At 47.1% G+C, this 14,161-nt stretch overlaps 1 protein-coding gene across 9 annotated transcripts in view; it reads left to right on the top strand.

Annotated features, from left to right (window-relative positions):
- Positions 1 to 3,615: 3,615 nt before the first annotated feature.
- Positions 3,616 to 14,161, top strand: part of LOC125762365 (innexin shaking-B) — a 63,036-nt gene continuing 52,490 nt past the window's right edge. For 2 of the 9 annotated variants that reach the window (XM_049424359.1, XM_049424352.1), the window contains exon 1: positions 11,608 to 11,826. The gene's annotated coding sequence lies outside the window, so the exon portion shown is untranslated. The other 7 variants (XM_049424354.1, XM_049424357.1, XM_049424353.1 and 4 more) reach the window with 7 other exon arrangements.

Genomic DNA, 14,161 nt, shown 5'->3' with positions numbered 1-14,161 from the left:
GATACAAAAAGGGATTGTTCTCGTTTTGCATGCATGGACATCCCGATGGCGCTGATGCTGTGCGGCTGCTGTGCCGCTTTTTCCACCGAATTGCGCTTGTTTTGTTTGTCGTGAAGGTGAAAAGATCATTCGCTTGTGTTTTTTTTGCCGCTGCTGCTTTGAAGCTGGGGGATGAAATTTTGTTTAGGTCAAACGAAGGAAAACATATCGATGAATTCGGGAACAGAGTATGCTCAGGATGGTTCAAATTTCTGTTTCAAAATTGTTGTTCGGATTTTTTTGGCCCTCTCGCTTTTTTTTTTACTTTGTTTGCTTTTGTCTTTGTTACGCTATGCTGTCGAGTTTTGACTTGTTTGAAACCCTCACAAAATGCGATTCCTCAACCCAGGAGCAACCGAAAAACAAGAAAAAGGAAAAATATGGAACATGGAGCATTTATTGTTTTTTTTTTGGTGTGTTGTTTTCCTCCTTTCTTTCGACGACAGTTTGTGCTCCGTGCTCCATTTCGTGGAATGGTTGCAGTTCTTTTCTTCTTGGTTTTGCCACCATCCACCTCTCCCCCGCCCCCTCCCAAACTGGGGGGTAAACTGTGCCGTTTTTGTTGTTGCTTTGGTGCCCACGTGTGTGTTTTATCGTACGTGCGCGTATGGTTTCAAGTTACGCGGGGATGATGACGATAGGTAAGTGGGGGGGGGGGGGGGAGGCGGCGGGGTAAGAGGGGAGAAGGAGTATTGGGGTTTCGGTGGTCGTAATCCTGGCCGGCGTGTTTTGGGGCACAACATCAAACAGCGTTTAATAATCGTCCGTTTCGTTGTTTGGCTCTCGTATCGTGGCCTTTTCACTGTGCGGGGGAGGGGAGAAAAAAACGCTGGTATGGGGTACGACCAACCCATGGGGTGCTCTGTTTTACATGCGTTAAATGAGTACAACATAAGCTTGAAAAAAACCAAACAAAAACATCACAAGCTCTAAAGTTCGTTTGAAGCAATGTACATATTAGAGTCCCTGAAGCAATCATTGCCTACGGACAAGCTGCATTAGATTTGGAGCAAGTGGATTTTTTTGTTTGTTGTTGTTTTGATTTTAAAAAAACAATAGAGAGAAAACAAAGCTTAATTAGAGGTTGTTTTAAGAGCTTCTAGAAACCGATTTTTAAACTAAGGTAATAGAAACATTATTTAAAGAATTAAAAAAATCCGCTCCACAAAAGAAAAACATTAATCGTAAGGTGCGGAGAGACAGTAAAACATAAATTTTGCAAAAAGCAAAACGTGTGAAGCGTTTAATTTTGCTTAAGAATGTGTGGGGGTTTTTTTTAAATTTTCCCTTTCGTCAGCAATTATGTGTGAGGACTGCTTTCCTGTTCACTGTAAAATGGTGATGCACAAACCGTGCTGTTGATATTACATATGAGTTACTGAGGCAGTATTAAAGCTTGCACGTTTTGAAGTAAGGAAGGCGAAAAAAAACGTTCGAAAAAGCTGACGGAATATACCGATGAAAGATGACGATGCAACGTCTCTCCCCACGCCATCACACACACACACACATATACACGAAAGCAGGATCTCTCTTTCTGTCTGTTCTGATAACAGTGGGGGAAAAACGGAGTCCAAAGAAAAGATGAAAAAAACAACGTCACATCCCAACCCTGCTAATGGTGGAAAAACGTGATGCAGATCACGGTCGAACGTGTGGAAAAGAAGTGGGAAAATCCCAAGGAAACGGAAGGCAATCGTGCATTATGTGTGTGTGTGTGTGTCTGTGTGTATGTGCTCCACGTTTGTGGGAATCATTTTCCATCTTTTTTTCCTCCTCCCCAATCTTCTAGTACACAGCATTCGAGCAAATTTCCACATCCCGTACGGAAAAGGAGAAAATGCACAGAACTAAACAGAAAAAAACTTTCGCAAACCCAACGTGATATGTATGAAGGGAGTGAAGCAGGAACCAAAGTAGTGGATCCAGTTCATAAAAAAAGGAAATGACAGGGCAACGAATGAAAGAGAGCGCCGAGAAGCTTCCTATAGCAATGCGAACTTCATTTTCCACATTAAGCACATGGCTTTGCGGCCAGAAGTAAGGCGAAGTGGGAGGGTTTTTATGGAGTTCCCCCCCCCCCCTTCCCCACACTTTTAGAAAATGTCTTATCACTTAAAGTAAGTCCTAAGAAAGCATGGGTGTAAGCATCTTTAAGACAACAGTAGACCAGTCGATAGCAAAGCTAGCAACAACAAAAAAAGGACACAAACGCATGAAACGTGTATACGAGACGAGCCTATCGAACAGCCGAACAGACCAGAATAGTGGAAAGAAGCGTGCAAGAGAAAGACAGTCACCAAAGAGTGGGAAGGAAATAAGTTTGTTCCACTCACATGTGTATGTGTGTTTTTTTGCGAATATAAAACGTGGGAAAATATTTACCCATGAAGCTTTTCGTGTGAGATAAGGCAAGAAAATGCGTGCAGGAAAAAGACCACACACACACACACACATGGGTGGAGGAAAAGTGAGCTTGATGGGGTGGGAATTTTTTTTCATTCTTTTTTTGGTTTTGTTGTAGGATGCAAAATGCTAGAAAAGGAAAGCATGCCATATAATGATGGAAATCGATACGCCAGGCAGCGGGAAACTCCCCCCCCCCCCCTTTTCTTCCCTCTACACTTCACCCCCTTACAGAAACGCAGCGGACGGGAACGGGGATGAAGCGCATCAATACAAACGTGCCTGGGTGGAAAAAAGCCGTGGAAAAGCCGTCGTAAAGCGGGCACTTAACAGGAAAATCGTTTGTGGTGACGATGCTTCCAAAGGGTGGTGTGAGGGGATAAGGGAGGGTGAGCGGAATTGACATTTGCTGCTGTTCGTGCCGAAACTTGCCCCGTATAAGGTGGGTCAAAAAGTTAGCTCACACAAAAACTTAGAAAAAACGATGTCAAATAGGAGTGGAAATGAAGTTAAATTATTTCGTGCTTGTAGTAGAATTTCGTGTAGATTTAAAAAACAAACGGTTTAGAAAAAAAAGCCCACAACTTTTCGCACAACCCACTCGGCAGCGCGTCGAGGGTCATTTGATTCAAATTCGGCGCTACGCAAAGCGCTCTACGGCTCTGCGAACATCGGTGCTAATGAGGAGGAAGATGGAAAACTTCACCGCTTCCCCCACATCCCTACCCCCCTCCCACTTCACACGACGACACGTGATGGAGTCGCGCGTTTTCCGCATGCTGCACTCACCACAAGAGATGGACATCGCGCCATCGGATAGGGCGCAAGCGGCAGCCCAACAGGGACGGAATGAACCCGTCGTTGCATTATCGCTCTCGTTCGCTTCGTTCTCTCGTTTTATCTCTCGGCTAGGACACAACCTTGGCACTTTTGGCGATGGAAAATGGAGGGGGCCAGGCCACGGGGAAGTTCGGTGGAAAATCATGCTTCAGTGTGTTGCGTGCATGTGTGTGTGTGTGTCTGTGTGTGCATTGAGGACAGGCAGAAGCTGCAGGAAAAAAAACGAGGACGTTTGCAACACACGACAAACCCGAAAAAGACCGAGAAGACCGAGATTGGTGAAGCGGCCAATATTGCGCCTGGGGAACAACCGAAACGCGCCGATAATTTCATTCTCGAGCTGCTGGCAGAGTGTGTACGGTGCCTGCTGGGTCCCGCGCGGAAACGTTTCGCGTACCGTGTGGTAGTGCCGTGTCGTAGGTTGGTGTCACCCCCCACCCGGGGGTGGGTTGGGACGAAGGTGGGGAGGGTTTTTGGGAAGAAGTGGGGCGGTTGTGGGTGTGTTGTGGTTTTTCCATCGGTTTGACCGTGCTACGACCGCCGGTCAGTCAGTCAGTCAGTCAGTCAGTCAGTCAGCCAGCCAGTTCGGGCGGTCGGTCGGTCAGTTTAGTCTTTTCTTCCCCTTTTTGGCGTTGATCGCGTGTGATTGTTATTGTTTTTCCTTTTCATTTCCTGTTCGTTACGATGCGCCCACCCCCGACCGTAAGTGGTGAAAAGACTGGGAAGGACCGGGCATAAGGTAAACCGGGAAAAATTGGGCACCTGGTTAGTGTTTTTCTTTTTCGCTTTTTTTTCCCTCGAGCTGCATTTCCGTTCCCCAAAAACCATACTGGACACAGTGTTCGGGAGTGCGTCAAAAAGAAACAGACACACAGCTCTTCTTTCGGTGGTTAATTGCTAACAATTTCCAGTAAAATATGGATAACAAATTTGTTCGAAAACCCTTGTTCGCGCTACTTACGAAAAGGGCCGCACGCGGAACCCTTGGTTTTTCCCTCCCGTTATCTGTTTCTTGTCTTTGGGAAAACGATATCGTTCCACTTTTCCATGGTGGTTTCCTTTAGCTAACACCTGAAAACCCGACAAAGCACCATCCTAATGATGCATTACGGAGTGCCGAAATAGTCGGGTTGGAAAATGCGTGCCGCCAGCCAGGGGTTTTGTTGCCGTTGGTGGTCAACTAGACACATCACATCCTACTTACATTTTCTGTGGTTGTTTTTTTCCTCCTTTGCGCTCGTGACACCGACCTCCACAAATTTTCCTATTTCATTCCCTCTCTCCCTCTTGTTACCCTCCCCCTCCCTCTATCCTCACCTTGAAGCGTAGATGTAAACATCTCAAAACATGCTTATGATTTTATTGGCCCCATCGTGTACGACGTACGGGAACGAGTTTTCCGCCCCCGTAGTTTGTTCCCTCCTTCCCAGACTGGGGTCGGTGGCGTTTGCAAACAGCGGACGTTTGGATGAGGGGTTTTGTAAAATTTTGGCCCGACAAACGCCAACGCAATGTGTTTTCCGTTCCGATTTGAAGTTTCGTGCACGGTTCCACGGATTTTGAAGATGGCGCACGGGAATAATGAACGACGCCTGATCGACGAAAGTGTGCGGTGGTCGTGAGGCGGTGTTTTTTTGCTTTCTTCTTTTGGTTTTGGTGTTTAAAACCGCGTACGCATTGGATATTTTACGCGCTATCCAAAGACTAAACAACATTTTCCATCCGTGCGGGGCGGGAAGGAGAGTGTAGAGAAGGGAGAGTTTTCCATTTGGCGCGGAAAAGTTAGTAAGCGTGAGTAAGTGCGAATGAGAACGAAAGAGAGTGAGCGAGATCGTCAGCAAGTGAGATGAAGGAAAGTGGGATTGGGGAGACCGCAAAACCAAGCAAGGAGTGGAATGACGTCCCGGATTGAAGTGGAATTTGAGTGGAAACACTTTTCCTCGTTCATTTCCCTTTACCCTTTCCCTTCTCCTCTTTCTCCCTTCTTCCCCGGCCACACCAGTTCTACTTATCCATCGTAGAATTAGAATAGAGTGTGTTTGTACGATGAACGTAAAGAAAGGGGGAAAAAAACAACTCCCCCGAAGCAGACGTCAATGTCTGTAAGATCGGTAGTGCTCGTATCCGCGGATCTCTGTCCCGGGATGGGTTCACGGCTGTTCCTAGACACACTCACACACACGAACATAAAAACGGACATACTTGTACACCTTGTTGTTTTTTTTTTGTTGTGTTTCAGTAGCCAGTAGTGAGAAGATGCTGAGTTTTGCTGCTGCGAACGACCAGCCAAAACAGTCTGTAAACGACCCTAGCCCTAGTCGGAGTTAAAATCCCAATCCCACCGTGGGATATACAGTGGACGTTAACTTGTTGGTTCCATGCCGGTGTAGTTGGCCGCTTGTTGTTTTCCAATTCCACCAGGAAATCCGTTTTTTGTGTAAGTGAGATGTGAGTTTAATGAATTAATGAAGAAACACGTAGCCCTGATTGAGAGTGTTCGTTTCCTAACCGGTTACTGCTGCTTTTGGGGATGGGATGCGGCTCTGTCTGAAGTTGCCAATCCGTCTGAAGAAGCATCCACTGCATTGCCACTCACTTTGCCAATTTCCCTGCCAAAGCGTGTACGTGTTTTTTTTCCGATCGATTGTACCGATTGAGGCCTGTTCTCTCTAGCCCCGGAATGGCCATTGTGAATGCAATTCCAATTTCGAGCACGAAGACAACCGGAGCACCAATCGAACAGAACAACATAACCAAACAAAATTCGACATGTCACCTTCCACCTTGCTCTACTACTGTGGGAGTGGGAGGACACTCCTTTTGTGTCCTGGGGACACTAGAAATATTCCTGCACGACGTTGAACGGGCCAAAAGGCAAAAGCAAAAAAAAAAGGATGTCATTGCGATGTGCCTTTTCTCTCTGTGTGTATGTGTGTGAAAAATGAAAGCGACAAACTGATGGAAACAGACAGAGAGAAAGAAAGAGAGAAAAGTGTCTTGTAGTTGTACCGGAATACGGTGCAGTTGTGTCTTGTGTCGGTTGTCGGGTGCATAAAACGTGGCACTTTCGAAGCATGTCGTCGGATAATTCATTCTTTTGCGACACAGTCTCCAAACTCGCTTCCAACCCCGTCTCCACCAGTCGCTTGTTAGTTTTGGTGCAATGGCATTATGATATTAATTCCAAACCCGTTCTTCAGCACACCCACACCAAACCTTCTACATCCAACCCTCCCCCCCCGGTCGTATGAATTTCGCACCCGAATTACGGGTCATCTGCCTCGGGGTTTTTTGCAATTTTCTCAGGTTCTCCAGCGTGAAGAGATGAAACCCTGAGAAAGGGGTGGAAAGAAGAGATGGAGTCCACCCTCGTCCACTCCTTCTGACAAGCAGGGCACACATATACAATGCGAATAAAAATAGGGACCAAGCGATTATGCAGAGGCACACTACTGATGCTCTCTCTGCTGCTGCTGCAGCATTGGCATTATTTTTTTTTCTATCCGCCACCGTCGTATGGCGCGAGTTCATGATCATCGTTCGAGAGTGATTCAAATCAGACTGTGTGACACTACTTGGGAAGTAAACATTTGCCCTTTATCGCCCACGTACACACCACTCCAGCCCTTCAAATAGCTGATGTGTATTAGCTGTGGCCAGAAGAAATCCTACCAACCATTACTTCATACTAACTGGTCACTTACCCACTCACCATTTCCCTGTCCCATTCCATGGGTTGTAAATATGTTCATCTTTGCACTACGTCCACCGTCGAAAGAGCCTTGCCTTGGTCACTCGGACGGGAAGCAGCTGCAGTACTTTATTAACACTTTCCTTTCCTCGGTGACCGATCCAAAATGGTTCGAGTTGCAACTGCGGCATTCGCTGTGAGTTAACCGCAGCCGCCAGTGCACATCGAGGAGAAAGGATCCGAGAGGAAAGGACGGAAGAGAGCAGAAAAAAGTGTAAACATTCATCATCCGGGCCAACCATTCTTGGCCGGCCGCACTGGCACTGGCAGCAGCATGGGCAGCAATGAAATGCAACGATCGTTAGGCAACTCTTACTGCTGTTGCTGCAACAACATCCGCTGCGCGTATTTAGCTGTGCGGTTGCCGGGTTTGTCCTGGGGAAGGGAGCCGGCTGGGAGGGGGGGGGGGGGGGGGTAAACAAATCACCCCTAAAACGGGTCGCACTAACGAACACCCCGATCGCCGATGGTGTTTACCGGTCGGAGGAAAACTCAAATCGTCGTCAATCGTTGTAATGTTTGCGCTGTTATTCACTTCACGTTCCTTGTTTCTCAGGGGTCCGTCCGACACCCCGGGTTTACTGGATATGTCCTATATTTGTAGTACTCCCCCGTGGGGCTCTGGAGGAGAGCCTGGCATCAAGAAAAACGAATAGGTGTCCATTGTTTTATTAGCTCGCCCCTCCGGTCGGTTGGGTAATCGTTGGATTTTCTTGTTTCAGTTTTTATTCACTAAAATAAGCACAAAAAACCCCCCAACCGTGGTCAAATGGTGCACTATAGCACACAGAACATCACTGCACTTTGCTAGCCCGTTGCTGCTGGGTACCCAACCATCGGCCGAAGGAAACCTTTCGAGGTTTCCAAAAATATTATTATCGCCGTCAACAAACGATGAAGACGACGATGCACGATGACGACAGCTTGGATTAAGTTGCTGCTGCCACTGTCGTGCCGTACCCGGTTTTTGGCCAAGGATCAATAATTATAATTCTCGACATGTTGTGCTGTTCGTTCGTTCGTGTAACAGCGCGCACCCCGCATCCCGAAATGTTGCACCGTGCAACTTTACCGGCACGCAACCGTACGCCCTCTCAACCAGAAACCGGACGATCAAGTTTCGTTATGTTATCGCAGTGAATGTGGTTTTTTTGTGGTTGCTTCTTTTTCTGTGTGGTTCTCACACGGTCACAAGGTTTATCGTTTTGTTTAGATTTTAGTTATGAATCGCCCTCGCGCACATACTGAGGGCAATGGGGTCTGGCTTTTACATGTGCTGCAGTAGTAAGGTCGTCCTGAAGGGAAGCCGGGGAATGGCGTGGCACGGGCGAGGATTATGCTGCAGCATTATAAATCGTACGACTAACAAACGTACGCGAGGGTCACACATTGGCTGGCCACACGGAGTTTGAATAGTTGTGGACACCACAACGGGGACGGGGGAATTTTGAAGATGTCGACGCCGTAGACATTGTGGACATATCATACAAAATAAGTGCCAAAAACCCCATTTTACAAGACGAGCCATATTTTGTGACCACGATTTAGTAGCTCCCAAAATGTGTCCGTGTGTCTAATCGGAAGGTGAAACACCTCGTTCGACTTATGGCACAATCAAGACGATCTGACTATGGTAATATTTGCTGGCAGTGCACCAAAACTGTAGCTCCATGCTCAATAAGTAATCCAAGATTTACTAAACGGCCATTTTCTACCACCGTGGTGTGTATGGGGTGAAGAAAATACGGACTCCAAACTCCAGATACTACTTTCTTTCCCATCCTTCTCGCCCCGTATGCTTTGACAAGGCGCGTTAAAGCGTCCGTAACAGGAGCGTAACTTTGTTTTTTTGGGGGGAAGAAAGTTTGACATCCAACACCGCTCGGGTTTCTTTGCGGATAACTTCGATCACATCACCGAAAGCCCCCGAATGTTCCGAAGTTCTGAAGTACCTGTGAAACAAGTAATAAAGCTAAAGGAAAATGGAAATCCTCAGACAATCACAAGGATTTACGCGATTGATCGGCGTATGTGCTCATCCCCCCTCGGTGCGAAACTGCGTGTAACAAAGTGTGTGTGTGTGTGCCCAGGGAAACCATGTGACAGTGGAATGTTGTTGGAGTTTGCAGAACGATTTAAGCTCGGCTACTACGATATCCCCTTCCGACTCGTTTATGCAGCGTGATGCGCTTCTTCGCAAAAACAAAAAAAAATGGACAGTGTTTCAGTGTGTGCGATGGAAAGCTTTGCTTACGTGATGTGCTTTTTGTTTGTGTATGTGTGTGTGTTTTTTGCGCGTGTATACGCACATTGTGCAGGCAGTGGCAGTGTTGCCAGCCAGGTTCGGACCGCCTGTACGAAGTGGCTTCAAACGACTGGTGGAGTGACTGTATCTTTCTCTTGCCTTCTTCCTGCAGCAGCTTAGTGCTCTTCTTTCTTCGCGCAGCATACTTTGTGTATTTACATACTCAGCTCTTTGTGCGAGTGTGTGTGTCTGTGTTTGTGAGTGAATGTAGTGTCGCAACGCGGTGTACTGGTGTGCATACTGAAGTTTGAATGAAAGGACATTCTCGGCAGCTCACCCAATGGTGGAAGCAGTAGCAACGAACAGAAGGACTACTAGCGAAAAGCGAGAGAGAGAGAGAGAGAATGTGTGTGAGTGAAAGAGAAGCAAAGGATACTAATTCCACCATACTGGTAGTGGATAGTGTGCTGGAAGCCCGAAGCCCTTCATCGAGCAATTCTGTGTCGTGGGGGTTCTTTTTTATTATTATTGAGCAATGTTTCGAGCGTTCTTTGTCCCTTAAACATACATTCCGGCACGGTCGGATGGCACTCTGTCTCACTATGCCGTCTTTTAGTTCTTTCCGATGCCTATCATATCGTGTGAAAGATGCTCCGAGGACCAAAGGAAATCTTCCACCGTAGAGCAGTCAGGATCGTTTTAATTATCTTCCTCGGCCTACTCGAACGGTTCTCTCGCTCACTCTTCGTACGTTATGCTGCGCTCTCGTGCTGTACGTACGAATGCTCCAGCCGCACACACTGCTTAGCTTCTTGATCTACTGTGCTTCGGTGTACTCCTTTCACCGATTAGGCACATAGGCCGTAAACTGCATGTCCCCGTAGGACATTCGGGAGACATTCTGGCTGTCGTGTCACGTATCTGGACTGATTCTTTTATTTATCCATTTATTTATGCTGTGTAGCCCGAGTGGCTCTTTCGCTCTGTTCCGTTTTCTCTCTTTGTCTTTGATTTGCGAATCCCAATCGTCCCAAAAGTATTATCGAGCATCGTTTTATCGGCGTTCGGTGGTACCTTCATTTCACGTAACAAATTGTCTCGGCCCTGTTCTATGTGAAACCATTCACAAACGAAACCTATGCCACTAAGCTCCAATAAGCAGGAGGGAAAGAAGTTTCGCAGCTCCTTTCCCCACTTCCCCTTTTTGCTTGCTCGCATAAGCAAAACTGCGCTCATCAAGACGCAGGAGACGAGGAACATTACACACCAGCACATGAATATTTAGCCAATGAAGCCGTAAGTCGTAGGATGAGTGTTTGGTGAAATTGCACAGATTGAGCGTGGACGAGTGGGAATCTGGAATGAACGAGCAGCAAAAATGTGTGAGCAGATGCCGGAGCTATAGCAAAATTTTCGGAAAAACTCATCCGTTTGGAAAAGCATAACGAAGTGAAAACGCATCCATATAATCGAGAAAGAGAGAGGGAGAGATAAAAGAGAGAGAAAGAGCAAAAGAGACCCTACAGAGTGTGTGAAAGAGAGAGAGAGAGAAAGGTTTTTTGGCAAATCTAGTGATGGAATTTCATCGCGTGAATCGTCGTTGCGAAGAGAGGAAGAAACGCGAATTGCGAAGTGAGAAGGTGGTGCGGGTTTAGTGAGAAATTTTCCTCACTCAACTCATCGGTAGGGATGAGCGAGTGAAATGATAAAGCATTTCTGTTCGGTGTAACAAAGATAGAGCAAGATTGCGGATCTGTTCGTGCTGGCTGGCTGATTCGCTCTCATTCCGATTGAATGTGTTTTTCCACCCCCCCCCCCCCCAAAATCCAGCTTTCTCCCCCCCCCCCCCCCCCAATTCTCCGGCGTTTCCGGCTCCCTGTCGTTTCCGTTTCCTTCACATCAGGGTGGGTGGTGGGTGAAAAAAAGGGGGTCAGTGGTATCATCGGCAGCTCTCTCCATCTCCGCACCAACACAGTGCAACAAAACCCGTGTGCAGAGCAGAGCAGACTCGTCCAAAGAGGAGACTGGTACAAACGGTTTTTGGGATAGCAAGTTCTGTTGAAATTGTGCCTTTTTCCCAACCAAACGCTTTCCATCGCTGGAGCATCGTTCCGTCTTTGTCTCCGTTCACGAAGGCGGTGTGTGTGTGAGTAGGCACTCTCGAATACTTCGCTGTATGTGTGCGGCCGTATGTATGCGGGACTTTCGGTAGCAGCAGTACCGTCCGTCCGCCTGGTGGCCGAAGAAGATTGTTAGTGTGGCGAGCAGTGTTACGGCGAGCAGGCCGCGCGAAACTTTCTGTGCGATGCGGTACATAGATATTGTGTTTTTTTGATCTTCTAGTGTGTGCACGTTGTTGTGTCGTCCGTTGGTGTGTTGTGTTTCGGTGTTTCCGTTTTCGGTTTTGCGTTCACATTACCCCCACCTCGGTAACGGTGCGTTTTTGCGTTTCGACCCCGCGTGCGCCCACCGTTCCATCCCTGTTCTCAACCACCGGGCCAAAGGATCCCTTTCCAAAGGAGGACCAACGAAGGAGGACCAGGAGGTGTTGCAAAAAAACACACACACACATATTAACATATACACACACACATACACACGTGGTGCTGTAGGGCAATTGGCGGTCCAGTGGGTCCTTGCGTGCGTGCATTCATAAGTGTGCGTGGGTCCGTGCGTTTGCGTCCATGTGTATGAGTGTGTCTCTTCATCAGGAAGGGTCTTAAGAATGAAGGTGGTGAGACAAAAACTAAAACAGGACATCCTCCAAACCGGTCACCGTGAACTAACAATCTCTGCTGAAGCTTTCCTGCAAACGGTGCCAATTGCTACTGAATATCCTTTTCCATGCGTTTAGTGTGTGACCTTTTGTAGCTTTTAACTGCATTTAGCAAACATGGTATGATAGTTTTCCTTCCCTGAGATGCTTAAAGACTGTACAGAAAAAACAAAACTACCCAAAAGTGCAAAGGAATCGAATTCGTGAAAGGATTTCTGCAGGAACAAACTGCAAAAGTCGGTTTTCCGTTTGGGGATTTTAAAGCGGAACTGAAACAGTGTTGAACAAACGAGCAAATCCCTGCAGTGTTATCCTCACATTCACACACACACACACACAACCCCACACACGTTGCAAGGCACGCGTTGGTGGGCCAGCCGCGAGTGAGTGAGTCCGTATGAACGTACGTCCGTGAAGCGCAACTCAACATAAAAAAGGAAGGAAAAAACACACAAACGGACATTAGAGTTCGTGGCCCTGGTACTGGAAAGTGCAGGAAAATAAAGCAACCTTAACGGTCGATCGTGAAAATGTGGGTGAAAGGAAATGTAGGTGAAACGACACACACAAAAACTGTCTAAAGTGCGGTCGAAAACTCAACCTAGCAAAAGGAGGTACCGAGGTGAAAAGAAGATGCCTCGAGAATGCACGTACCGCAGCCGTTATGCGGTCGAAGGCCAACGTTTCGAGTCGAACTTGTGGTGCACTGTGACGGTGGAATGGTCGTGAAAAAAAAACGTACAAACACACACACACACGGCACACACAAAATACTGGAACTCGGCGGGTGGGGGTGATAAAGGGCCTGCTCAATGATGGAGAAGTTATAGCCTGCCTCTAGAGAGTGTGCCGAGGATATGGATTTCGATCGCGACAGCTAGAACCGGCCATAATCAATTCCCCAATCGCTGGTAGCCCCGTTTCAAGAAATGTGTTTTCGTCTCCTCCTCGACACACATAGACGTCTCTGCCTTCTCCCCTTCTCCCCTCGGGGGAGAGGTAGCGCAGATCCTGAGATCAGATCAGAAAACGTAATCGTGCTCTGGTGTGACGTGACCACTCGCGAGTTTCACGACCACATCAAACCGAAATGAGATGATGATTGGGTTTGGTTGGTTTGGGATTTTTTGCTCATACAAACGGGAAACAAATAACGGCCAAAGGGGGGGGAGGAGTGGAGAGAAGAGACAAAAAAAATCCTGCTTGAAAGGAAGGGGACAAAAATGCGAAATCGCTACGCTACTCCAAATCTCCGTCCCGGTTTCGCGGAAACCCGATGAAGGAAATAATATTATGCTATAATATATCTATGTGTATATAGCGATATGTTCGGGCCAAAGCGCTTTTTGGGCATGATGGGTTCCTTTTTCGGGCCTGGCGGTTGTCACAGTGCTGCCACACACCAAACCACCCCAAAAAACCCCTTGCTTCGGTGGTTCCTTTTCTCATCTAACTGCATCATAAAAAGTTAAAGAGAATCAAGCTGTTGGTGGTGTCTCGGTAGACGGGCTGACGACGACGATTTCCTGGCTGTTTCCGATTTCGCTGTGTGTGGTCTGTGTGCCTTTGGTTTTCTGGTATGTCTCGCACCGGTTGCGGTAGCGAAAATGAAATCTTTCATATTTGATTCAAGTCGTGCCTGCATCATAAAACCTCGAGCGTTTTTTTTTTTTTGGTGTTGTTGTTCCCCCACCGACCGAATAGCGGCCATTATTTGCACGGTAGAAAAACCCGGAGTCGGGAAACAGGTTTTTGGGAGAACGGAGGCGACGGCGGCAATGCATAAATGATTGATATGCAAAGTATGAAAACGGTAATCGTAATTTTCCACGAGTATGCAAGGAAAATGTGATGCAAGAAAATGATCAACTGTATCATAAAAATTGAGCAATGTTCTTCACTCGTCTCGCTTCATTAATTTCTGGTTACAAATTTACTAACTCCAAACAAACGGGAAGAACTTTCCCTTAAAACGATGTACACATCATCGTCACAAAGTACATCACTGGCCATACCAACAAAAAGCGAAAAACTCTTGTTTTGCTACACAAAAACACGTCATGTCGGTCACAATCATGTGATTACGATGAGAAAGCTCGGGAAG

This window comes from Anopheles funestus, chromosome 2RL (assembly GCF_943734845.2).
Source record: "Anopheles funestus chromosome 2RL, idAnoFuneDA-416_04, whole genome shotgun sequence".
In the NCBI taxonomy this organism is placed as follows: Eukaryota; Metazoa; Arthropoda; class Insecta; order Diptera; family Culicidae; genus Anopheles; species Anopheles funestus.
The sequence above is the reverse complement of the archived record's forward strand: the minus strand, read 5'-3'. Positions and strand labels throughout refer to the sequence as shown.